Source organism: Herpailurus yagouaroundi, unplaced genomic scaffold, assembly GCF_014898765.1.
Source record: "Herpailurus yagouaroundi ecotype Mexico unplaced genomic scaffold, PumYag 213, whole genome shotgun sequence".
Classification (NCBI taxonomy): Eukaryota; Metazoa; Chordata; class Mammalia; order Carnivora; family Felidae; genus Herpailurus; species Herpailurus yagouaroundi.
Genome location: NW_024412444.1, coordinates 8,302,880 through 8,329,572, shown reverse-complemented (window position 1 = coordinate 8,329,572; position 26,693 = coordinate 8,302,880). Strand labels below are relative to the sequence as shown.

Here is a 26,693-nt window from a genome sequence, read left to right as displayed (position 1 = left end):
ATTATACTCATTTCATACGTCAATGGTAACGGCGTCTGCAATAAGTCACCCACACCAGAAAGAACAAATTCACTGGTGTGATATATTTCTCTCCTCTGTAAAAAGTCCTTACGAATTCTCATTTGAATCGTCTGATACCTTTAAGATTTAGAATCTATATTCTTTTTTTTTTTTTTAATGTTTATTTTTGAACGTGGGGAGGGTCAGAGAGAGGGGAGACACAGAATCCGAGGCAGGCTCCAGGCTCTGAGCTGTCAGCACAGAGCCCAATGCAGGGCTCGAACTTAGGAACCACGAGATCATGACCTGAACCAAAGTCGGATGCTTAAGCAACTGAGTCAGGCACCCCTAGAATCTATATTCTGTTTGTACTTCTGAGAATATCTACCAAATTTGGAACAATCCACCAGGACTCTTAAAGGTATGCTTCTAAAAGCATGGCCCTCACCAAAACAATACTCTGTGATCAAACATGTTTGGACAATGCCATACACTATATGCCCATTTTGGAAATTCACAATATACATACACTAAAGGGTTTGAGAAAATCCCAGGGCAAGTAAGATTTGGTAAATGGACATGAATTTCCAAAACATATTTCACTAGGAACCAGTTTTATTTCAAATAATTCTTCCTGCTATCCTGGGGACTATATTTTAGGAAATGCTATACTGGAGGAAAGGTTTTCTAGAATAGATCAGTTTGGGGAGATTGAAAAAGATAAAATTGAACTGTTCTCTCTCTGACAACCCCATTGTATCCAACTCTTTTCCTCATAGGTGTCTGTCCCCCCCTAATGCTTTTGTTTTCTGATTACTTTAAACCTTGGAGGAAATGGAAGAAAATAGAAAATGGGAGAAATGGAAATGGAAGAAAATAGAAAAAATGAGAAAAATAATTTTTAATAACTTACTTTATAGTCTGAAATACTGACATTTTGAAATAAATTTATCAATGTTAGTTCCAAAGGCAAATTATTTTACTGAAAAAATGATTCAGTTAGTCCAAATAGATGCCTCTATTTATTGATATATTTTAAACACTTGGCCGTGTACTTAGGAGCTCTCTATATACCATTGCTATTTAGAAATGAACATACAGATACACCTTTATGTAACAAGTAGGCTGAACAAGCATAATTCATAACATAAAACTTTTATTTTCTTTCCCACTGTCCCTCTAAACTTGTCTATCATTAGGTGTTAATGATCTTCCTCCGCCCTTGGATAAAAAAACTCTAGCAGGTCCATGGGTTTGCTTTTCACAGGTAATAGACAGTTCTAGAACCACTTCAAGTTATAAACAGAAATGCCACAACAATGTATTATGCAAACGTCTGTCCTCCCCTTCCCAGTCTGGCCCTGCTTCCATCTAGAAGCCTACAAAAGGATAATGGCCATGGTGATTTTCTCCTTTTCCCCCCTACTGTCCCTGCCGTTCCCTCACCCTACTAGCTAATGTTCCGACTCTTCCAAGGTTGAAGAAATCAAGGGACAGGTGAGCTCTTCCTTGTGCTGGTTCTGTTATAAGCTGGCTTTGCTCTCTCTGGGCCTGTAGTGCATCGATATGTATAAGGAGTTGTCTGTGTATCTGTATGTCTGTAAGAGCTGATGGTGAGCTTTCTTGGGGAGTTTTCATAGACAATGAGAGGGTCCCTGCAGGGTCCTTCTCTCAGACAATTCATTGGACCTCTAGACTCTTCTCTAGGTTGTTCTTTGTGAACCCCTTCCTGAGTCCCAAGGATCTAGCAATCTGCCTTGAACCTCATATGTTGTGGTTGATCCCTTGACCCTTTCAGCTACCAGATTTGACTAGATTCAAAACAACTCCTTGGCTCTGTCCTCTGCAGTCTGGATCTGGTCCCTAACTATCTCGTGCTCTGACAAAGACTGGAAAAGCAGGCTGATTCTCAAACATCAGCACACCTGTCCAACCACTCACATAGCTGACCAGCCTGTCTTTGCTTTCCCTTCTAGATTTCCTAGGATGAGTCAGATACTGATGTACGGGCCACTCTAAATACCTCAGACCCGACGCAGGCATCAGGCCTCTCGGTCCTCCAACTGCAAGAAACATAATTCAGAACTCTCTGATTAGTCCTCTTTATGATGCCTTTCTGGGCTTGGGGTTACTAAACAGTACTTACCACTATTTCTCCCAGCAGCATGATGACAACTCACTGCATGACCATAGCTCTTTCCAAAGAAATTTCTTCTCTAACCCCCTGTTGACTTTTAAATATGCAAAAAACATGGAATAGACTCATGCTGAAATTCTGCAAGTGCGACATTGTAGACCCAAAATAATTCTCTAACAGTCTAATCATCATGCTTATGTTAGGCTGTCAAAAAATAAAACATCTGAGACCTATTCACAATAGAATATAAGACACTTTCAGATTCAATTCCTTACAAGAGTTTTTCATCTCTTTATGTTCAAGGATCTACAAATGCTCATTCAGCAAATGGGATGGTTGGGTCTTTTGACAGCTATCCTATAGATGCCTCAGTGAAAACTAAGACAAGAGGAGACCCATTCTAACATCCTGTGCGTCCTACACATATATGTGTGTTTGTAGTTTAAATACAGTTTCTCTAACAACTTCCACTATTTAAGAATGATATAAGATCCTCAGGACTCCCTAAATTCAACAATAATTTCCAGCTCTCACCGATCACTGCTGATTCGGAGGGATGGTCATCATTATAAAAGACTTTACAACCAACGGCTTACCTTGAGAATTTTCCAATTCATATGTTCCCAGATTAGAATAAATAAAACCTACTTGAAATATGTGGACTTAAAATAGCCTTTCAACATATTCCTCACACATTAAATTACTCTCAAATTACTAGCTATTAGTGACATTCCTGATAGTGCCCTAGATTTTTCAACTTTTCCAACAGCCCAGATGGTCAGAAAGAACTTTACCAAATTTGTATCATCATTTTTAATGGAATGATTTTAAATATTCTTTTAAAAATCAGCTCAGAGTTATATTGGAAGAAAACTACTTACCAGTATTTGCAACTTAGAGAATAATTACCTGGATAAACTAGAAAATCCCTAGTGTTTACAGTCGAAATGAAAAACAATATAGGGCCAAGGATGTAAAAATCATACATGTATATTTTTACATATTTTTTAAATCACAAATTGGGAAACATGGTATAAATCTAGTTACTTCTGTCCACATCCATTTGAAAGAATTCCATAAATTCCCTAAGACTAAAAAAATAATTCTCTAATAGTTAAGTCAGATGTCTAATCATCATCCTTATCTTGGGCTGTCAAAAAATAAAGCATTTGAGATCTATTCACAATAAAACATAAGACACTTTCAGATTCAATTCCTTACATGATTTTTTTCATCTCTTTATGTTCAAGGATCTACAATGACTAAATTAATCAGCCAAAAAGTACATCTGAAGATTCTCTAACTAAGGGAACTTTACAAAAACACGAACATGATTATATTTGGAGGGAAACTTTCTTTAACATAGAGGGAGTTGGGAAAAATGAAATCAGGAAAAAAAATATTTAGGGTTTGTTTTGATTTTGCTTTTATTTTTTAGGAAAGTAATGTTACCAATGATCTTAGTAGATAGGGTATGAAGTTACTTACTCAGAGTAATTAAAGCTATAAAGGTAAAGACGGAGAGGGAAAAAAAGTAAAATAACTGATCATTTCCCTCTCTTCACCTGGCCTTAATTCAATCAGAAAACTTTCCCCCCTGCATGACTCCATTAATGGAAAAGAAACAATAGAGGAAAATGTGTATTCTTGAAGTAACCCAGAACATGCACTATATGGCAAAAACTGCAATGTTGTCATTCAGCAATTATGATGCTCTAGTTTATTTTTTAAATAGCTTCCAATTGCATGTGATCACAAAGTGGTCCTGGATACGGCAAGAGCTCTCCATTTAATGCAATGCACATTTTCCCCCAGAGCTTCCCTGCCACCTCATGTCATTCTTCCATAACCCTATATGGTGCTCCCCAGAAATTGCCTTCAGTTATGAACACCCAGGAAAACATCCCTGTGTGGAAAGGCATAGAAATGAGTCTACTGTCTTTACTTTCTGCAGAAAAAGGCAAGAAATATTCCTTTCAGGGTAGTCATCCAATACCTGAGTTTTGTTTTTGTTTTTGAAAGAGAGTGCATGCAGGGGAGGGGCAGACAGAGAGGGGGTGCATGCAGGGGAGGGGCAGAGGATCTAAAGTGGCTCGGTGCTGACAGCATTGAGCCCAATGTGGGGCTCGAACTCACAAAAGATGAGACCATGACCTGAGCCCAAGTAGGCAGCTCAACCAACTAAGCCACCCAGGTGCCCCCTGAGTATTTTTTTTAATGTTTATTTGTTTTTGAGAGAGAGACAGACAGACAGACAGACAGAGAGGGAGCACAGAATCTGAAGCAGGCTCCAGGCTCTGCGCCGTCAACACAGAGACTGATGCAGGGCTCAAACTCATGGACCACGAGACCATGACCTGAGCTGAAGTCAGAACTCAACTGACTGAGCCACCCAGGCACCCTACCCCCCTGAGTATTTTTAATATTCCCAGCAGGTAGTTTCATTTGTTTTTAGAGAGGATGAAAGTTCAAAGGAACACAGAGTAATAAGCGGTCTGAGGCTACAATTTTCTCCAAAGATAGCATCTTTTGATGTGAACTCCCAAAATTAGGAAGGGCCTCAGCAATGAGAAGTCATGTTGCAAGGGGGGAGGTGAGAGTCCTAGCCAAGAAGGGGTCTGCCCAAGGCCTCCTAGAAGGAAGAGACTGGACTCCAGTTCCCGGGATCCTCAGTGGAGGACTCTTTCTACTACCCCATTTTCTCCTTTGTCCTCTCCTTCTGGGCAAATGCACAAAGCCTCTGACAAATGCACAAAGCCTCACTTACAATAGTCCGTTACTGAAAATAACAAGGGCTTGCCAAAAGAAGAAAAAGTTTGAGAAGCAGATTCCAATTAACTGTCTCTGATTGCTAGATAACTCGTCATTCTGATTCCAGCAATATACGTTATTTATTTATATCCAACCCTTGTTCCCAAAATAACTTGATATATTTTGTAGAAATACATAAAATACAACTAGCTAAAAATAAATACAATGGAGAAATTATCTCAAAGGGGGAAAAAAAGGATAGGAAAATCTAGTCTATTAAAATCGCCTATCCTAGGATCTCATGGAAAGGTCAAGGAAGTATCGATATTCCAAAAGGACTCTCCTAGAGAAACTGGCATATACCATGAAAGCAATCTATATAACTGATGGCTTAACAGCCAATATTGTAGGCAATGCAATAATAGTTTCCCATCAGAATAAGTTGGGGATTGAAATGAAATGTTAATAGGAGTTTACAGGGAGGGATGAGGCACAAAATTTCTTTTAAGGTCTTAATATGCGGGATTTGAGTTTTGAAGCAACTCATTCCTAAACCTTGCCGGATTGGGAAGGAAAAGAGAAAAAAAAATGGGTAGGACAAGGAAAGAAGAGGTTGTAGAGTAGGGTGAGCCAGAGGGAACCACGACAGGTTGGTGTCAACCTAGGCATCATTTATTAAAGAACTGAAAATAATTCATTGCATAATTGGAGGCTCAAAGTCACACATCGCCTGGACTCAATTGCACTTTTGTTATGTTATAATGCAATATAGTGCAAATCAATTGGCTCAGAATTTAAAATTAGAGCCCAATTACCTGTGGAAGGGAATCATAAATCCAACTTGCATTTTTCTAACAGGGTTAACAACTCATGATGCCAGCTTAAACTCAGGAAAATAAATTTTCTGGGCTTAAGAACAATTGTGCACGGTATTTTATCACCCTGATCCAGGGCACCAGGTTGAAAGACTGGGGATGTCAGGGTGCGGTGTTTGGGGGAGAATAGAAGCCTAAAGCAAAACAAACACATCGAGTGCTGAACTGTTGCTGAAAACAGCAACTACATTGCCAGGAAGTCAGAAGTGGAGTACTTCTGGGTAACAGGCAGTCAAAATCTGGACACCTGTTATGTGGTGAAGTAGTAAAGGCAAAAACAAAAACAAAAAAAAAAACCCACTCCTAGGCTTTCTTGTTCAGAAAAAAAAAAAAAGGTCCCCTGGCACTAGAAGTGAGATGAAATGCTAAGGAAGAGGAGAAACCCAACCCCTCACTAACAGCTCGCCAAAACCAGACCTTCCTGAGTGAGGTCACACCTGCACTGAACCAGAGACTCCTTCCCTAGGCAGTTTGTTGACTTTTTTTTCAACTGGAAACATCTGGGGGAACACTGAGGGAAGAGGGTGAGGGTATAAAACTGTGGCAAGGACAGTGTTAGTATAAACTGGTACAGACTTCGTGGAGAACACTATAATACTGCATGTACACATGTATACCCATATATCATACATTTTTGACACTGAAATTCATTTTCATAAAATTTGCTTAAGACACAATTGAACAAGGGTGCAAAGACATACATACAAGGTTCTTTGTCACAGCATTGCTTCCTACAGCCACAGTTGGAAGCAAACAAAATCCATCAAGGGGGATGATTTTAGCAAACTATATTTCACATATACGGAGTAATACTATGCTGGAATTATAGATGATGATGGAAAATTCTATGGACATGTCACATTGTAAGATAAAATAACAACAGTATTGGAGGTGTCAAATTTGTGTGTGCGTGCATTTGTGTGTATGGATGTGTACATGTGCACAGATGAAGAAGACAGTGTGAGGCAAAATGCCCCCACATATTAATCAAGGTTATCCCTGTGTGGTGAGACGATAGGTGATACTTAATTTTTAAAAGTAAAAATAGGGGCACCTTGGTGGCTCAGTCAGTTAAGCATCGGACTCTTGATTTCAGCTCAGGTCATGATCTCATGGATGTTGAGATTGAGCCCCACATTGGGCTCTATGCAGACAGTGTGGAGCTTGCTTGGGATTCTCTCTCTCTCTCTCTCTCTCTCTCTGCCCCTCCCCTGCTTGCGCTGTCTCTGTCTGCCTCAAAATAAATAAATAAACTTAATAAAATAAAACTAAATAAATAATATTGTTTCTGTGGTGTTGGGTTTTGATTTTTAATCTTATAAAATAGACAGGTATTCCCTTTATAGTCTGAAAAAATACAGCAGTTTCTGCTTTGGGTCTTTTTTAAAGTCAGGAGGATAGGAGGAAGAGCAACAAATTAGAGAAGCGGAGATCAGGCAGGGTCCTGGGGACTCTCACTGCACAAAGCACCAGCACCTATCCTGAAATGGTTTGTGTTTTCACACAGAATTCCACCGACTGGTACATTTCCTCGAGGAGGGGAAACAAATTACACCAAGACAGATCATTTGTCCCTCTTACCTTGTGTTCTGTGGGTCAAAATCACTCAGTCCATATGAGGCTTCTGAGAGCAAATAACATACCTTACAGACCTAAAATATAGCAAGAAACCTCAGAAACGGCACCTTCTACACAGCACTTCCTGTTGTCTCTGTTTTCTCATCTTCCAAATGAACATGTGAAACTGTTACTTCACAAAGTCAATTTCTCTTTTTCAAGCAAATAAATTGCCAAAGAAATACACTCTGAGAACACACGCTTCTCACTGACTCACTTCTGTACCCTGGTTTCATCTGGTCTGTGCCAGGGGCAGATAACTGCAAAGTGAGAACAGAGGACCTGGAAGGACGGTAGAGATCACCCCATTCAGTGTCCTCAGTTTGTTCCTTCCCCAGGTGAGCCAGCCAGGACTAAAGCGGGGAGTCTCATGCTCAGTCCACCGTTTACAACTTCCATTCATAATGCAACTGTAGCTTCCCCGTTCTAGAAAATCTTAATATTTCTTTAGCTGATGTTCACAGAAATCAGACTTTGGAGTCAGGTGCAAGATATAGAGAAAAACAGAGAGCAAAAAGCAGCAAATCTAACATAAAACACCAGTTAGCTTTTCCAGATGCATCTGAGAGATACTTTCAATAAAGGAAAACACCTCAAACACTACTTGACGCAGGACACTCTTGATTCTGTCATATAAAAGGTTAAAAGTTCACGCAGGGCAAAGCCAGATGGGTCATTTGGGGACATTTTTTAAAGTTTTACTTTCAGCAGCACATAATTTAAAGAGGCTTTTTTTTTTTTGTATTTCTATTAAAACCTGACATATTCACTATAAGACATCTGGAAAATAAAATGTTAATAAGCAAAAAAGGATAACATACAATTCAAGCAACAGACAACCACACTTAAAATTTCAGTACAGTTCCTTCTGGTTTCTTTTCCTTTTTGAATGCTTGAGATATTAATACATACACCATTTCTAGGTTATCTTTTCCCCCTACATTATACCTAAGCATTTTACCAAGACGTTACCAACTATTTATAAATCTCAAATACTGATTGTATTCCATGGTATGGGTGTGCCAAATTTTTATTTAAAAATGTATATTTTTATACAATGTATACTGTAGGTTTTAGATAATGTATATTTTTATATAATGTATATTGTATATTTTAGATAATGTGTATTATCTAGGATTTTTCTACTATACGCTAATGCTATAATGAACATTTTGACAAATGAGCCTTGACCTTAAATTCTAATTATTTTCTTCAATTTCCTAAAATGGGGAATCACTAGGTAAAATAAACATTTTAAATTACCTGAAGTTTGTACCAAATTTTGTTGTTCCTAACAAAAGCGTATAAAGGTATTGGTGGGTTTTTTTTTCAGTAATTAAGCCATATTTTAAAAACTTTGTTAATTCTGTAGATTACATAGATACAGTTTTAATGTGAGACTCTTATCACTGAATAGTTTCATCTATTCATTGTTCCTCCTTAGGCATATCTACTCCTAAGCTCTTTGTCCATTTATCCACTGAGGAAGAACACATTCTAATTGATGGTACATTTTGATCAATGGCATCCAATCGTGCTTTCTTCACTAAATAAAATAAAAATAAGGCTTCTTTCAAATTGAAGTACAGTTGACACATAATGTTACACTAGTTTCAGGTGCACAATACACTGATAAAAAATAGAACCTTTTTTTAGACATTTTTAAAAAAGTATTTATTTTTGAGAGAGAGACAACGCTTGTGAGCCAGAGAAGGGCAGAGAGAGGGGGGGAGAGAAAGAATCTCAAACAGGCTCTGTGCTGTCAGCATCGAACCTGACACAATGCTCAATCCCACAAACTATGAGATCATGACCTGAGCCAAAATCAAGAGTTGGACGCTTAGAGCTTACTCAACCAGGTGCGCCCCAAATTAGAAATTTTAAAGTAGATCTACAAACTTGCTGAATTGACAAATGTGGAAGAAAACATAATTCCTGGAATGATCAGTTACAGGGTGTAGAGAAAATAGCAGAACATACTGTTTTCACGAGTATATTTTGTATGGGCTCCATTTAGTTAATGAAATGTTTCTGCAACTTCCTGGGACTGCTGATTCCAAGCATCAGATTAACAAACTGTTGAAAATAAAATGAAGAGCTACATGGCATTTCTCTAGCATGTGGCATACGGAAATCACAAACTGTCTTTTTAAAAAAGAGTGTGTCTGGTTCACATTGGTAAACTAAACAAACCCATTTACCTCCTTTCCCACTCAAAGCACTTTCTAAATGACACGAAAGGAGTACAAAGGTGTAAACCCATAACCACAGAAAGGATGAGAAGAAGCAATGAGACGATGAGTGATTTCAAGAAAATCTGTTGACACGTATCATAGCAAAGGAAACCCCAGCCTAAAGGGGGTTTTCAGCAAAGGAGAGAACAGACCTGCCCATAAAGACCCAAGTCTCAGAAACAGGAGGTACAACAGAGGGTGGGAGTGGGGGGGTGGTATTGGAAAGAGGGCATTGTCTATAAGTCAATATATGTAACACGGAGTGCCCTCCCTCCTGACTCTCCATGTGGACTGGACTGAAGCCAAGCACTAGCTTCAAGGCAATTAAAAAAAAAGTGTTAGGGGGGCCTGGGTTGCTCAGTTGGTTAAACATCCAACTCTCAATTTTGGCTCAGACCATGATATTACAGTTTGTCAGATCAAGCCCCACCTGGGGCTCCATGCTAATAGCACAGAGCCTGCTTGGATTCTCCCTCTCCCTCTCTCCCTGGCCCTCCCCCACCAAAAGAAATAAAAGTAAACTTAAAAAAAAGAAAAGAAAATACAAAGATCTAAAAAAAAGTTTCTGGGGAGGACTAGGACACTTATTATGGGTGTTTAAAACCTCATTCTGGCAAGTTGCGATCCCCATCCACAGGCTCTAAACTTCAACCTTTTAAACACGCCATTTATAAGACCCATCAGTTAAAAATAGCTGTCAAACAGGGGCACCTGGGTGGCTCAGTTGGTTAAGCGCCAGACTTTGGCTCAGGTCATGATCTCATGGTTCGTGGGTTTGAGCCCCGCTTCAGGCTCTGTGCTGACAGCTCAGAGCCTGGAGCCTGCTTCGGATTCTGGTTCTCCCTCTCTCTCTCTCTCTCTCAGCCCCTTCTTGGCTCATGCTCTGTCTCTCTCTCTCTCTCTCTCAAAAATAAATTAAGAAATTAAAAAAAAAATAGCTCTCAAAGAGTCTTTCTATGGCCTCATTCTTTTATACACAACCCCAGATCACCAGGAATCTAATACTACAAGAAAGGGCACCACAAAAAAGAGCATGAGCAAACAAAACAAAAGAAAATATGACCCTGAGGAAACAATATAGAGAAAAGATACAACCTTTAAAGAAAACCTATTTAATATCCTCAAGAACAATTTGAAGAGATTTGGTAGCTACACAAGGAAAACATTTAAATTATATTTTAAAGGAGCAATCCAATAATAAGAAAGATCTTCTGGGAATGATATGATCTCCTAAATAAAAGTTCCATACAAAGTTTGATGGCAAAGTAGGAGAAATCTCTGAGACTATTGACTAAACCCACAAATAAGTGAGAAAAAAAAATGAGATATATAGATGATCAGACCAGGAGTTCTAAGAATGGGCTAATAATATGAGTTTCAGAATGAGCAAAAAGAAACTGAAGTGGAAAAATTATCCAAGAAATTATATTAGAAAATTTCCCAGAGCCAAACAGAGACATGAACCTTCAAAGGATAGGAATCTACTCAGTACAAAGGAGATGAAATGCCAGAAAACTGAGGTTAAAAAGAAATTCCTAATAGCCTTCTAAAGAGAAAAGAAAAACAAACCAACAAAAAGGTAGCCTATGAAAGAAGTAAGAATGAGAATGACATCAGATTTATCAGCAGCAACGCTGGATGCTAAAAGGCAGTGGTAAAAATGATTTTGAAGTCTATACCCAAAGTATCAATTCTGTTTGGAAGCAAAACTTAAAAATTACAAAGTTGCAAGGACTCAGATAATTCACCTCCTATTCACCCTTCCTTGGAAAATTGCAAGCAAAATTTGAAAGTAAGTAAAAACAAAAACAAAAACAAACAAACACAGAAAACCCGTTAGATCCAGCAAACAGTGAATCCCACCCTGGAGGGCACTGGGCGAACCTCAAGCTAATTCTATACAGCACATCTACGGAGGAACACCCTGTGGAAATAAGAGCAAATGCAGCTCTACAAGGAAGGAGAATAATAGAACCTCATAGTAGAGGCGCTTTATGAGCTTTGAAACCTTGAAGATGATGCAGGCGCATGGTTAGGAAAGGCAAGAGGATACCAGAAACCCCAGTGGAAACAAACACAAACAACTTTATAAGAACCACATGAAATATACGTTCCACACACTAAAAGATGGAATGATTTTGACAAAATGAGAAGGGAAGAGAATCCATTTGAACCTGACTCTGGGCACAGTCTCTTTTGAGTATCACAGGAGATTTGACACTGTAACCATAGAGAACACTCAGGTCTGCAGTAAATAATTTCACAAAGTCCTAATTATGCAAATCCTTTTCATTAATTTCAACTTTGGAAAAATCACAAAGACCATGCTGGTGACAGCAAATGTAAATTAAACTTGGCAATGCAAAAATAACGGTAGAGCTGCCTGAGGATGGAAAGTGCAAGAGGAAGAATATTAAAGAAAAGGGTATGAGTGCTTGTAACTCATCTGCCCACGAGGAGGTAAGAGATCCTGCCCAGATTGATGAACCAATAAGGGGAAGTTTAAATTCGATTTAGAAGTGGCAAGAACAATGGGAGTTGAAAATAATGTCACATTATAGTGGGAGAATGTGGAAAGGTAAGTGTAAGTAAGCGAAATCCTTCTGTTTCTTAGAAGAAAATCAGTAATAATGGATAAAACAGATAAAATATCAACTCACGATAATGAGCTAAAACCAGGAATGAGTCATAGCGTTGCATTTAGTGGGTGCAACCAGAGGGGGAAAGGGTGGAGTTGGGAGCCATTACTTTTTATTATAAGTATTTCTAAATTATTTGATTTGTACTATGTGCTGGTTAATGTTTTCCATTAAAAAAAAGAAAATTATAAAAAGAGCAAGTGCATTGTGAGCCCTCTTTTACTAAAATCAAAAAATAAACACTTTAGCCTGGATAAAATGTTGTCTTCTGAGTCTCTGGACAACTCTGGAGGAATAGTAAATTTTGTATAACTGGGTTTAGTTATAATAAGAGAGGAGCAAATGCAGTGCACGGAAATGAGACACATCATTATTCCCAACAGAACAATTAAGCTTTCATTAGGACTTAATGACAGGATGACATTCTAGGGTTTGGAAGGTAAGCACATCCCCTTCATTATCAAATCAAAGAATATCCAGTATTCAGAGGCACTTTTTTCTTTATCTGGATTTGTGTGGATTCTGCTTCCCTCCCCACAAGCCCCTTCATGACCTGAGATAAAGATGGAAATCAAAAGTTCCCTATTGCTAACTGCACGTGCTCTCAATTCCTCAAGACTGCTGCCTCCTAGCCATTTCATATTAATATCACCCAATATGGACAGCAGGTGCACATTCAAATACCCAGCTAGGTACGTTTCCCAGGATGTAATTTTGAATGGGCCAGTTGTTGGATGTTAGCGAGACACGAGTGATCCATGTTTGGACTCCCATGCCCATCTGTCCTGAAGGCCTGGTGTTCATGTTATTTAGAAGAGCCTGGGTAAACTTACTATCACACCCTGTGTTTACAGAGGTTGGTTCTGAGTTCAATTACAATCCCTAGCAGTTTAAATGATAGCTGCTGTGCTATAATCTAAAATAAATTGCTTTTCTCGAGAAGCCATGTAAGCTTTTGCACTGCAACTTAGCAGACCTGCTAGTTTTATCTCATCTGAAATTCAAGCAAAGTACAAAAGCTGGGCCTCTGAACTCCTGTGTTTCCCTGGAATGGCATCCTTCTACACTGTGGGGGCTTTCTGTATACCCATAATCCCTATCCTGGAACTAGATTCCTGGGAAAGCAACACTGTATTTCCATTTTTTTTTTTTTTTTATGCAAGTGATCCCTCTGCATTTGTTTTTGTTTCCTCCATGCAAGCCTCACACTTCGCTTGGGCTCTGTTGAAAGAACTATATTACGTGGGGGCAGGATCTATTGTCCCTGTTCTCATGGCTAGGAACCTGATCCGCCACCACAGGCCAAGACAACAAGTGTACAGACATAAGCACCCAAATAAAACGGCTACCGCTGCAACTCTGTTTAAATTCACCTCCTTCCCGCCTCTTTACTGAGAAAGGATTAAAAGGAAAGAAAGTTGGCCAGTGCTCAAAACCTGAAGTGGAAATTCTACCTTCCCGTACCCCTTACCTTCCTCTGTATTTTCCCCAGAGGTCCCATAGGTTGGAGCTCACAACTTCCTCTCAGCACAACCAGACCCAGGGCCTTAGGAGGGGCCCAGCTGCCTCAGCGCTTCGCTGATGGAGATGGTTTCTGATCCCTTAGATGCCTTTCCACAAAGGCAATTGAAAGGTTTCCAACGTTCACTGCGTTCTTTCAGATTTTTTTTTTTGTTTGAGATTGAGAGCAATTGGTTTGGGGTGTGCTTTGGGGTGGTATGTGCTCAGCATTTCTTTGAAAGGGGAAACTTCTTTATGCCTACCAAAAAGAACAGCCAGAACAACAACAACAAAAAAAGCAAAATGAACACTTTAGACCAATTCAAATTCAAACTTAGAGCCATTGAGAGAGCAAGGAAGTTCGATTCCTTTGTATCATAAGCATACAGCCAAGCCAAGGGAGAAAAGGAAACGCTCCTCTTAAATCATGTGAATCCTGCAGTCCTGTTGCATGAGTTCTGTTATAACCAGAGAGAGACAAACTGCACTGGTTCTTGACCAGGGCTCTTAGGGGGGACTAGGAAATGTCCCAGTGATGGGCATGGGGGTGGGGGGTGGCCACAGGGCAACATGCAGGGAACATGCTAAATGCTGCTCAAGGTTCTACAATGGGTTATCTCTGCACAACGAAGAATTATCTGTCCCAGGATGCCAGCAGATTCCCCCTTGGGAAACACTGACCTCAGTTGAGAGAAAGTCAATGATGCAATAAAATAAAATAAGCTCATTGCCCTGGGTCCCTCATTTTCTCATTTTGCAGAGGCTGGGCTGTTGGCAGTGACTAAAGGGATCATCTAGTAGTTTAAAGAAGGTAAGTCACTTATTTTTTTTTTAAGTTTATTTGTTTATTTTGAGAGACAGCACGAGTCAGTGAGAGGCAGAGAGAGAGAATCCCAAGCAGGCTCTGCATTACTAATACACAGCCAGGTGTGGGCCCGAACCCATGAGCCTCGAGATCATGACCCAGGCAGCAATCAAGAGCCAGAAGGGTAACCAAATGACCCTCCCAGGTGCCCCAATGGTAAGCCACTTATTAATTCAGCAAATATGTATTAAGTTCTCCCTACATACAGTGTAATTAATGTTCTACATATATCACATCATAATCTTCCCTTTTAGGAAGCTTAAAATGCCATTTTATCCATACAGTTCTTCCTAATGCTCTCAGTTATAAGTAATCTGTAGGTAAAGAGAGAGAATAGCCTATTAGTTAGGGCTGTGGATACTGGAGCCAAAGATTCTTGGGATCGAATCCAAATTCTGCCACTTACTAGGCTCTGACTTTAAACTTGTTGCTTAATCTCACTGTCTTGCTTTCCTCCCTGGAAAGTGGGGATAATATTGCTGCTCACCTCATAAGATTATTTTGAGAATTAAATGGACATATTAATATAGTCATTAGAGGGGTGCCAGGTGGTTCAGTCAGTTAAGCGTCAGACTTTTGCTCAGGTCATGATCGCACGGTTCGTGAATTCAAGCCCCGCATCAGGCTCTGTGCTGACAGCTCAGAGCCTGGAGCCTGCTTCTCTGGAGCCCCCTCTGTCTCTGCCCCTCCCCCACTCATGCTCTGCCTCTTTCTCTCTCTCGAAAATAAATAAACATTAAAATATATATAAAGTCATTAGAACAGTGCATAGCACATGGTAAGGGCTCAAAACATATATCTTTAGAAAGTGTTTAAAATATATAATTTCTATTGAAATCATTATTGAGATAATTACAGATTCACATGCATTTGTAAGATATAATACAGAGAGATCCCATGTACATTTTATCCAGTTTCATCTGGTGGTAATACTTTGGAAACCATAGTATAACAGCACATGAGGATACTGACACTGACACAATATACCAATCTTACCCAGAAATCCCTAAATCCACTTTACTTGTATTCATGTCAGTGTGTGTGTGTGTGTGTGTGTGTGTGTGTGTGTGTACTAAGTTTTATACAATTTTATAACTTGTGTAGGGCTGTCTCTTTTACCACTACAAGGAGCCCTCATGTTGTGCTTTTATTTACCATACCCACCGTTCTCTTGTTCCCCTCTCACTTCCATCCTTAAATTCTGGCATTCACTCTTAATCTATCCTCCATTTCTAACATTTTGTCATTTCAAACATGTTACATAAATGGAATCAAAACATATGTAATTTATTGGGATTGGCTTTTTTCACTCAACCTAATTCTCTGGAGTATCACCTAAATTGTTGATCATACCAATTGTTCGTTCCTTTTGATTCCTGAGTAGAATTCCATGGGTACCGCAGTTTACCTAACTATGTATCTGTTAAAAACATTTGGGCTATTTCTAGATTTTGGCTGCTATGAGTAATGTTGCTATGAGTATTTATGTACAAGTTTTTATGGGAACATGAATTTTCATTTCTCTGAGATAAATGCTCAAGAGTGTAATTGCTCACTCATATGGTACTTGAATGTTTAGTTTTATAAAATAAAAGAAAAACTGCTAGACTGTTTTCCAGAGTGGCTGGGCCACTCTCTATTCTCACTAACACTATGAACCATCAGTTTCTCTGCATACTAATAATTGGTGTTGTCATTATTTTTTATTTTAGCCACGCTGATAGATGTGTGCTGATATTATGGTTTTTAGTTGCAATTCTCTGGTGGCTAATGATGTGGAGCATCTTTTTAGTGTGCTTATTTGCCATCTGTATGTCTTCATTGATAACCTATCTGTCCATGTTTTGTGGTGCCCATTTTCTAATTGGGTTGTTTGGGTTTTTTCCTGTTATGTTTTAGGAGTTCTTGATATATTCTAGATAATAGTCCTTTGCAAAATAGGCAGTTTTCAAATATCTTCTTCAAGCCTGTAGACTGTCTTTTCATTTCCTTCACATGGGTTTTCAAAGAGAAAGTTTTAATTTTAACGAGGTCCAACCTATCAATTATTCCTTTCATGGATTTGTGCTTTTCTGGTCAAGTCTCAGAACTCCTTATCTAGCCTTAGATCCCAACCATTTTTTTTCTGTCCCATTTTGTCCTCTGCCACTACCACATTGGCTTGACTAATACAGCTATACAGTTATCTTTAATATTAGGTAGAGTGATTCTTCTCATCTTATTACTCTATGTTATGATTGTTTTGGGTACTACAGGGCCTGGGCCTTTACACATAAATTTCAGAATAAGCTTACTGGAATTTTGTTAGAAATTGCATTTGACCTATGGATCATTTTGTGGACAACTGACATCTTTACTATGTTGACACTTTCAAGTCTCTTCATTTATTTAGGTCTTCTCTGATTTCTTCCACCAGCATTTTGTAACTTTAATAATACAAATCTTGTACATGTTTTGCTAAGTGCATATATATCTAAGTATTTCATTTTCTTTAGAACCTTTGTAAATGGTACTGCATTTTAAATTTGGGTTTCTACCTATAGAAATATTAGTATATGTACATGCAATTGATTTTTGTCAGTATCTTGTGCCCTTGCTGAACTCATTTATTGAGCTTGTGGATGTGGTGGATTATTCACTTTTAAAGTATTAAACCATCCTTGCATACTTGGAATAAATTCCATTTGGGATTCTTTTTACACATTGTTGGATTTGATTTGCTAATATTTTGTTGAATATTTCTGTGTCAAAGTTCACAAGAGATATTGGACTATAATAAACCTTCCTTCCTCCCTTCCTTTCTTCCTCCCTCCTTCCCTTCCTTCCTTCCTTCTTTTTTTCTTTTTTGTGGTCCTTATCTTGTTTTGGTATCAGGATAATACTAACCTCATAAAATAAGTTAGGAAGTGTTTCTGCCTTTTCTATTTTCTGGAAAAGATTGTGTAAAACTGATGTTGATTCTTATTTAAATATTTAGTAGACTTCTCCAGTGAAACCATGTAATCCTGGAGTTTGTTTGGGGGAGACTTTTAAGTACTAATTTAATTTATTTAATGGCTCACAGGGCTATTCAAGTTGTCCATTGCACCCTACCTGAGTTTAGGTAGTTTATGTTTTGTTTTGTTTTTTAATTTTATGTATTTATTTTGAGAGAGAGAGAGAGAGAGAGAGAGAGACCATGCAAGCAGGGGAGGGCAGAGAGAGAGGGAAAGAGAGAAAATCCCAAGCAGGCTCCACACCATCAACACAGAGTCCATCATGGGGCTCAAATTTACAAATCATGAGATCATGACCTGAGCCAAAACCAAGTCGAGCACTTAACCGACTGAACCACCCAGGCACCCTAGTAGTATACAGTTTTTGAATACTTGATTTATTTCTTCTAAGTAGTTGAATATATGAATATGAAATTTTCATGGCATAAGCATATTATCTTTTATTCACTGTAGGATCTGTATTCCCTATTTCTTTCCTGATACTGGTAATTTTGCTACTGTCAGTCATGCCATTTATCAATTTTATTAATTGTTTAGAATAACCTTCTTATTGGGGCGCCTGGGTGGCTCAGTCAGTTGGGCGTCCGACTTCGGCCCAGGTCATGGTCTCACGGTTCGTGGGTTCGAGCCCTGCATCAGGCTCTGTGCTGACAGCTTGGAGCCTGGGGCCTGCTTTGAATTCCCTGTCTCCCTCTCTCTCTGCCCCTTCCCTACTCGCGCTCTGTCTCTCTCTGTCTCTCAAAAATGAACAAACATTGAAAAAAATTTAAAAAAAAGAATAACCTTCTTATTGTTTCTTTGACTTTATCTTTTTTCTATATCACTGATTTCCCCTTTTACCTTCATCATTTCTTCTATTTGCTTGCTTTTGCTTTAAAGTAAAACCTTGGATTGCAAGCACCTTGTTCTGCAAGTGTTCCACAAGAGGAGCAAACATTTCTAATACATTTTAACTTGATAAGCAAGCAATGTCTTGCAATATGAGTAGTATGTAACACCAAATGTCACATGATCACAACTGAATCACTGGTTCTCCTGTCTCTCACTGAAGGGTCATGGGTGATCATCTCCAATGCTCAGATGCTTGGTCTCACTGCTCAGTGTTTGGCAGAAATCAGTGATTTTTGAGAACACTGAAATGGCAGTTTCCTCCAACTGGCACTAGTGTATTTTTTGTCACTTTAAAGAACCTATGGACAGTCCTTTGTTCCTCCATACAAGAGTAAGCTTAGGAATGCTTTACTTCGTTCTAGGTCAGGCTGCCTGCAGATATAGATCCTTTCCTTGGCTACCTTATTGCCAGTTACATTAAATATAGTACATGACAAGAGTTTATTAATACTTTACTATAGCCAACATCTGTGCGAGTGTATACAATGGCCCCCACGCAGAAAAAGATTCCATTGAGCCAATCGATAGCAGTGATTTCGTTAGTGATAGTGAAAGTCATCCTATACAATAACCTTCCTCTCTCTTGTCTCCCTCACACGAGTCACGAAGGTTTTCAAAGGTAAATGCAAGTTAATTTGTTTATCTTTCTTTATATTTTGTATTCTATTACAGTATTATAATCATTTTTATATGAATATTTTTGGGTTGTGGAACGAATCATCTGAGTTTCCATTATTTCTTATGGGGAAATTTGCTTTGATATACAAGTGCTTTGGATTACGAGCATGTTTCCAGAATGAATTATGCTTGCAAAGTTTTACTGTATTTTTACAAGGTTTTACTGTATTTTTCTTTCCTTTTTTACTTGCTTCAGGTAGGAACTTAGGTTATTAATCTGAAGCCTTTTGTCATTTCTAGTATAAGTATTTAATGGTGCAAATTTCCTTCACAGCACTGCTTTAGATGCAGCCTACATGTTTTGATATTTTATGTTTTTGTTTTCATTTTCATTGACTTCTTTGCATTTTTAAATTTCCTTTAAGACTTCCTCTTTAATTTGTGGATACTATAGGAGTATGCTGTTTAACTTTCACATGTTTGGAGTTTTTCTGTTGTCTTTTTATAATTGATTGCTAGTTCGATTTTATTACAGAGAACACATTCTACATGCTTTCAATTTTTAAACTTCGTGTGTGTGTGTGTGTGTGTGTGTGGCCCAAGAAATGTCTATTTTAGTGAATGTTGAATGAGTTCTTGAAAAAAATATGTATTCTGCTATTGTTGGATGGACTGCTCTATATGTCAATTACGCACTACTGGCTGATCATATAGTTCAGATCATCTATATTCTTGGTGATTTTCTATATGGTAGCTGTATTTATTGTTGAGAGGTGACATTGAAGTTTCCAACTGTAATTGTCAACATTTCTATTTCTCCTTCAACTCTATTGGTTTTTGCTTTATGTATTGTTTGGTGTGCATACATTTAAGATCATTAAGTCGTCAGGATGGATTGATGCTTTTATCATTATATAATGTCTCCCTTTGTTTCTATATTTTCTTTGCTCTGAAGACTACTTTTATCAAATATTAATGTAGCCACTCTTGCTGTCTAAAAAATGAATATTTGGATAGTATATCTTTTTCTATCCTTTAATTTTCAACTTCTCTAATCTGACTTTGAAGTGAGTTGCTCATAAGCAGCATATAGTTGGATTGTGTTTGTTTACCCACTTTGTCAATCTCTCTCTTTTGATAGGTGATGTTAGATGACTTAAAGTTAATATCATTATTGATATGTTAGCATTTCAGTCCACAATCTTATTACTTGTCTTCTATTTGTTTCCTCTAGTTCTCATTCTTTTCTTGCCTTCCTGTGAATTCTTTGAACATTGTTTTAAGGAATCCATCATTATTTTAGTGGTTTTGGATACATTTCTTTGTATAGTTTTCATAGTGGTTGCTCTATAATCTAATAGGTAACTTATTATAGTCTACTATTATCGATATTTTATGACTTTGAGTAAAATGTTAAAACCTCACTTCCATTTAAGTCCCTTTACCTTTCCCACTTAAAAAAATGTTTATTTATTTATTTATTTTGAGAGAGAGGAAGGGGCAGAGAGAGAATCCCGTGCAGGCTCCACGCTCAGCATGGAGCCTGATGAGGGGCTCGAATCCACAATTGCAAGGTCACAACCTGAGCTGGTATCAAGAGTCAGATGCTCAACACACTGAGCCACCTGTGCCCCATCTTTCCCACTTTTAAAGACCATCGACTTGAGTATCAGAGGGTGTTATAATTTTTGTTTTGATCAAATACAATTTATAAAACTCATAAAGAAGGAATAGTTTAGTATATGTATCCATAAATCTCTTTCCATTATTCCCACTTCCTTCATCATTCTCCAATATTTCATTTATCTTTTCCTTTCTGCTTGAAGAACTTTTAGCCAGTCTTTAAGAGTGAGTCTGCTAACAACAATTTCTTCTAGTTTTCCTTCATCCAAGAATGTTTTTATTTCCCCTTCATTCCTAGAGGACAGTTTTGTCAGATATAGAATTCACAGTTAACAGTTCTTTCAGTACTTAAACATGTTGGGGCACTTCCTTCTGGTCTTGATTATATAAAATGGGGAATCAGCTGTCATTTGAATTGGTATTCCTCTATAGGTAATATGTTCTTTTCCTATAACTGCTTTCAAGGTTTTTGCCTCTTTGGATTCCAGTTTTGAACATTTAAAAGAAATCCATGCTTTGGATTTCTTCTAGTCTATCATGTTTGGGTTCCAGTGAGCTTCTTAGATCTATACATTTGTGTATTTCACCAAATTTGGGGAAGTTTTCAGCCATTATTTCTTCAAACACTCTTTCAGGACCCTCTTCTTCTGGACTCCAATCATATGGATGTTGGATATTTTGTTATTGCCCACAGGTCCTTGAGGTGTTGTTCACTTTTTCGATCTATTTCCTCTCTATAGTTCACATTGAGTAAATTCTATTGTTCTCTCCTTGTATTCAGTAATACTATCATCTCTCATTTACACCCTATTAAGAATATCCAGTATTTAAAAAAATTTTTCTCCTATTGTAATTTTCAGTTCTATAATTTCCATATGCTTCTGTCTTATAATCTCTATTTATTTTCTGAGATTTCCTATTTTTTAAATTTGTATCAGAAGAATTTGTAATTGAGGTAAATTATTTACATAGCAGCTGCTTTTAAATCTTTGTCAAATGATTCTAACATCTGATTCATCTTGGTATTGGTGTCAGTTGATAGTCTTTTCTCATTCAATTTGTGATTTTCTTGGTTCTTGGTATGATGGATGATTTTTAAATTATATCCTGGATATTTTGTTTATTATACTAGATGACTCTGGATTCTAATTGAATTCTTTATTTTAGCTGGCATCACCCATAAAATTAATCATGTGGCTACTTTTATGAGTTGTAGTTCCAATGGCATTCTAATGTTCACACTGTTTGAGATGTTATTTTGGTCTGCTTTATTTATCTAATGTCACTAGGACTCCTAATGTCCCTTGATCCATCTCACTGCCTCATGGGGTGGAGGAGGTTTCACCAGACTGGGCCTTAGGTGTCTCTCAATGGGAGAGGGATATGGTGAGATCTTGTAATGGTACCACCAGCTGCCTTGGGGTCTCTGAGCAAGATAAGATAAGAGCATTTTAGGCATATGGAGACCAAGAAGCTTCCTGGTTGGCCATTTATTGTGGCCGATCCCCCTTGCTGGTTATGTCTACTTGCTATAATGTCTCTGGGCAGGTGAGAGGCATCTGAAGTCTGCAGAAAAATTGATTTTTTGGATTCGTCCACTTGCTGTAGCTGGGTCTCTCCTACTGTTCTGCCTGCCAGCCTCAGTATCTCTTATTGGAAAGGAGAGTCTCAGGTTTAATGGGGAAGGAGAGCATTTCCTCTGGCCAATTATTTTTGGTGAAGCTTTGATTAATCCCCTTGCTGGTGGTGTCAAACTTGTTTGATGTTGCCAGAGAGACCCTCATTCAACCAGGGAAAAAATCAACTTCTCTGGGCTTCCTCCTGTCACTAGGTTGGGCACTGGGAAACACCTGGTCTGTATGTCTTCTTCTTTGGGGAGGGAGGACTCTAGACACCCTACTATAGTGCTGTTCTTCTAGTCCTGGGGTCTCAAACCAGCTCACCTTCTTCTCATCACCTTTCAGAGCCCTTATTTGGTTGTCTCGTGCTTCATTTCTGGAATTCATAATTGTACCTTATCATAGGGAAAATGGGTCTACATCATTTTTGCCAGGCCAGAAGTCTCTGTTTATTATATTTCTAATTGTATATTTCCATTCAAACTTTTTATGGCACTTAACCCTTTCTGGCCTTATATTTATATATACATTGACAGATACAAAGATTTAAAACTTCTTGAGAATTTCTCTTTGTATACTTTACAGTGCCTTGAACATGGTAAGTTCTCCCTGAATAACTCTTATGAATGAATGTATGAGTAAATGAATGAATGCTCATGTATATTTTCTTGTGGCTGTACAATGAAGCAAGCCCTACCTGTTCAGAGAGAAGTTCTTGGCAGAATGTAAGCATGATTTATAAGCATGACACAGGAGTAACAGTGAGAATCTTGCCCAGTGTATTTACTAAAACATGGCTCTAACATATGCCCACTTGGTCATAAACTCCCTGAGGTCACCACACTCATTTTTCTGCTACCAGCAGATCAGAAAATATGGTAATCCTGGGGCAGACCTCCCCACAATCACTTCCTATATTATTTCCCTCTAGCTAGCTTATACCCTTGCATACGCTCACACACACACACACACACACACACACACACACACACACACTTCAATCATTCAATCTTCCACAGAAGGTAGGAAGTCAAATAGGGAAATGTGTCACATTTTCTTTCTAAAAATGAAACCACCACATCTCCAATAAAAGATGAGAATGAAACACTGATGCCTAATAACACATGGTACAAAACAATATTGCCAGGAAACTCCAAGGTTTTAGAACTCGTAGAAACATCAGTAAAGATAGCATGTAAGAGATAGAGGGCCCCAGGCAAAGAATGCAATAAAATGTAAGGCCAGCCCCCTGCTGGAGCTCAGAAGTAGGAGTGATGGAACAGCAAGCAACAAGAGACCCTGGGCAACTGAACTCTCCCACAGAGCAGGAAAGGATTGGAAATGAGGGCTTTCAAATGGAAAAGGCCTGATGCCTGACCTCCGATTTAACTACTGGTATCATGCACTGTTATCAGTTGGTATGAACCTTTGGTCTTTTAAGATCCCCTGGCATTCATCCCTCCTATTTGCAACACATACTTATCTCCATTTTGGTTTTTGGTTTTCGACAAGCAAGTTTTAATTTTTAATGAAGTCAAATCCACTACTCTTTTATGATCTTTTCTTTTTGCCTTTAAGTTTATAAGATCCTCTCTCACTATAGTTGGGATACTCATTTCTATGTTGGTTTTCTAATGATTGATTTTGTACATTTATTGCTTTTAATTAAGCTGAAATTAACCTTAGGGTATGGTGCGAGAAAGACTAAAATTCTTCCAACATGAATGCATTCTTTTTTTTTATTTTCTTAATATTTATTTATTTTTGAGAGAAAGCAAGACAGAGTGTGAGTGGGAGAGGTGCAGAGAGACAGGGAGACACAGGCTTCAGGCTCCGAGCTGTGAGTGCCGAGCCCAATGTGGAGCTCAAACTCACAGACTCACAGACCGTGAGGTCATGACCTGAGCAGAAGTCGGCTGCCCAACCGACTGAGCCACCCAGGCACCCCTTAAATGCATTCTTGATAAGTAAAAAGTAAGTCTTCTGAGAGTAAAAAAGTCAGCCTAGACACATGCTGCTCAGCTTTCTAAACAGGAATGGAAAGAATAGAATGGCATGGAATACTTTTCTTAAATAGCGAAAACTTCATTGTGTTTCAGTGGGGACTTAAGACAACTTTCCTTCTGTATTTCTTAGTGTCTCTTGTCCTTTCTGTAGAGTGGGGACACAGATATCATCCATGGTATCCTCAAGGATAAGGTAATATCTTAAGCTCATCAAGTCTTCTGAGCACATTCCATGTAGAAGATTTCCCAGTACCGATCACACTGCATAGAGAGAGCCCTCCTGGAGAATGTGACCAGTAGAAATAACACTTCACAAAACATGAAATGGTCTATCAAAGGCTTCCCTCTTTCAGGAATGGTCTCAGAAGAAAAATAAGTCTTGGTATTTAGAACGTATTAGATGTTACCTCTCAAAATTCTCTTCAAGTTTTATCTGTTTAATTTAAAAGCAAGCAATGCTTCAGTGTTGGCATTTCTGAGTTAGGGGATGTCAGGACAATAAAAGTTGGATTAAGCAGGGGGAATTTACACGCTTGTTCTATTTAATAAATGGTCTTGGGGAATTCTGAAAATAAAATAGTCTCATTATTAGTTGGTAGTTAACATAGCTGACAGCCAGGGAAGAACTATCCAACTTGTGTCATATTCCTACAGGTGGGTCCATAAAATACAATATTCTTCAGAATACACAGCTTGTCCACCTGCATTCATCCTACAAGGTATACTGACTTCTTGCTATGTGTCTGGACCTGAAGGGAATTCACAATAAAAGATGTCTATTGTCCTCACAAAAAAACATCCAAAGTAGGTATACCCACTCAGAGGTATCAAAAAACACATGTCTAATTTCTGGATTATGCTAAACTAGATTGGGAGGGTAGAGTCCTCTCATAATGCCCTTGAATAGAAGCTGTCAAAATCTTTCTTTTAGCCATAAAATTATATCATCGGGTAAAATCTAAACAGAAGTCCAACATATAAAATAGAACAAAAGACAAAAGCATAAATTCCCTGGTCCAATGGGGAGCAGTGTTCCTAGAGCATTGCCCTCCTCTAAAACACACTCGTGCACGCACCCACTCTCACATTCCCTGGAGCTTCACGGAGCAGTCCCAAAACCACTGTACTTGATAAATTGATGGAGAAACAAATAGAAATGTGATAAAGCAAGCATAGTAGGATGTTAATGGCAGACTCCAGGTGTGGGTATCTAGGCAGATCATTGTAAAATTTTTTCAGTTTTTCTGTATGTTTAAGTTTTTTAGAATATAATGTTGGGGGAAATAAAACCTGTCCTTGCTTCCTATATTTTGAAGTTCTGTTATTAGTTACATAAACATTTATTTATTATTATATGTCCTTGATGAATTAAGCCCTTTATCAGTATGAAATGTCCCTCTTGTTTTTGGTAAACCTTCTTGTCATGGAAGGCGTACTTTGAAGTTTGCTTTGATTAATAAAGTCACATTGACTTTCTAAAAATTAATGTTTGCATGGTATATATTTTTCATTCTTTTCATTGTCAACTTTTTGTATCTTCATATTTAAAGTACAGGTGGTGGAGTCAGCATATAGTTAGTTCTTATGTTTTTTATTTATTTATTTATTTTTTAACGTTTATTTATTTTTGAGACAGAGAGAGACACAGCATGAACGGGGGAGGGGCAGAGAGAGAGGGAGACACAGAATCGGAAGCAGGCTCCAGACTCTGAGCCATCAGCCCAGAGCCCGACACGGGGCTCGAACTCGCGGACCAGGAGATCTTGACCTGAGCTGAAGTCGGACGCTTAACCGACTGAGCCACCCAGGCGCCCCTCTTATGTTTTTATTCATACTGACAATCTCTGACTTTTAATTGAGGTGTTAAGTCCATTAACATTTAATGTAATGATATGATTGTGTTTTGAATTTATTATATGGCTCTTCATTTAATATGTGTGCCATCCATTTTCTTCTATCTTGCCTTCCTTCTTCTTTCTGTTAAAATGGATATTTTTTTTCACATTTCCATCTTATTGCCACTGTAGCCTTTTAAATTATACCTCTTTGTAGTGTGTATGTGTGTTTGCCTTAGGTCTGACAACATGCCAGACTCTACCCAAAATTAATATAATACCATTTCACATAAAATGTAAGAATCTTTGAACGGTGTAGGTGCATTTACTACTCCTATGAGCATTGTGCTATTGCTTGTCACATGTTTTACTTCTACCTATATTATAAACCCCACAGTACAACGTTATTCCCATTGCTTTAAACATGAAGTTATCCTTTAAGAAATTATAAAAAGATAAAAAACAGCATTTTTAAAAATATGTATTA

At 38.2% G+C, this 26,693-nt stretch overlaps 1 protein-coding gene across 8 annotated transcripts in view; it reads right to left on the bottom strand.

Annotated features, from left to right (window-relative positions):
* Window positions 1-26,693, bottom strand: part of FHIT (fragile histidine triad diadenosine triphosphatase) — a 1,437,020-nt gene that overhangs the window by 892,521 nt on the left and 517,806 nt on the right. Inside the window, exon 1 of one of the 8 annotated variants that reach the window (XM_040454583.1) lies at window positions 13,725-13,845. The exons of 4 other annotated variants lie outside the window; for them this stretch is intronic. The gene's annotated coding sequence lies outside the window, so the exon portion shown is untranslated. Of the gene's footprint in view, window positions 1-13,724; window positions 13,846-26,693 lie in introns of those variants that run through there. 3 more of the 8 variants (XM_040454576.1, XM_040454575.1, XM_040454582.1) reach the window with 3 other exon arrangements.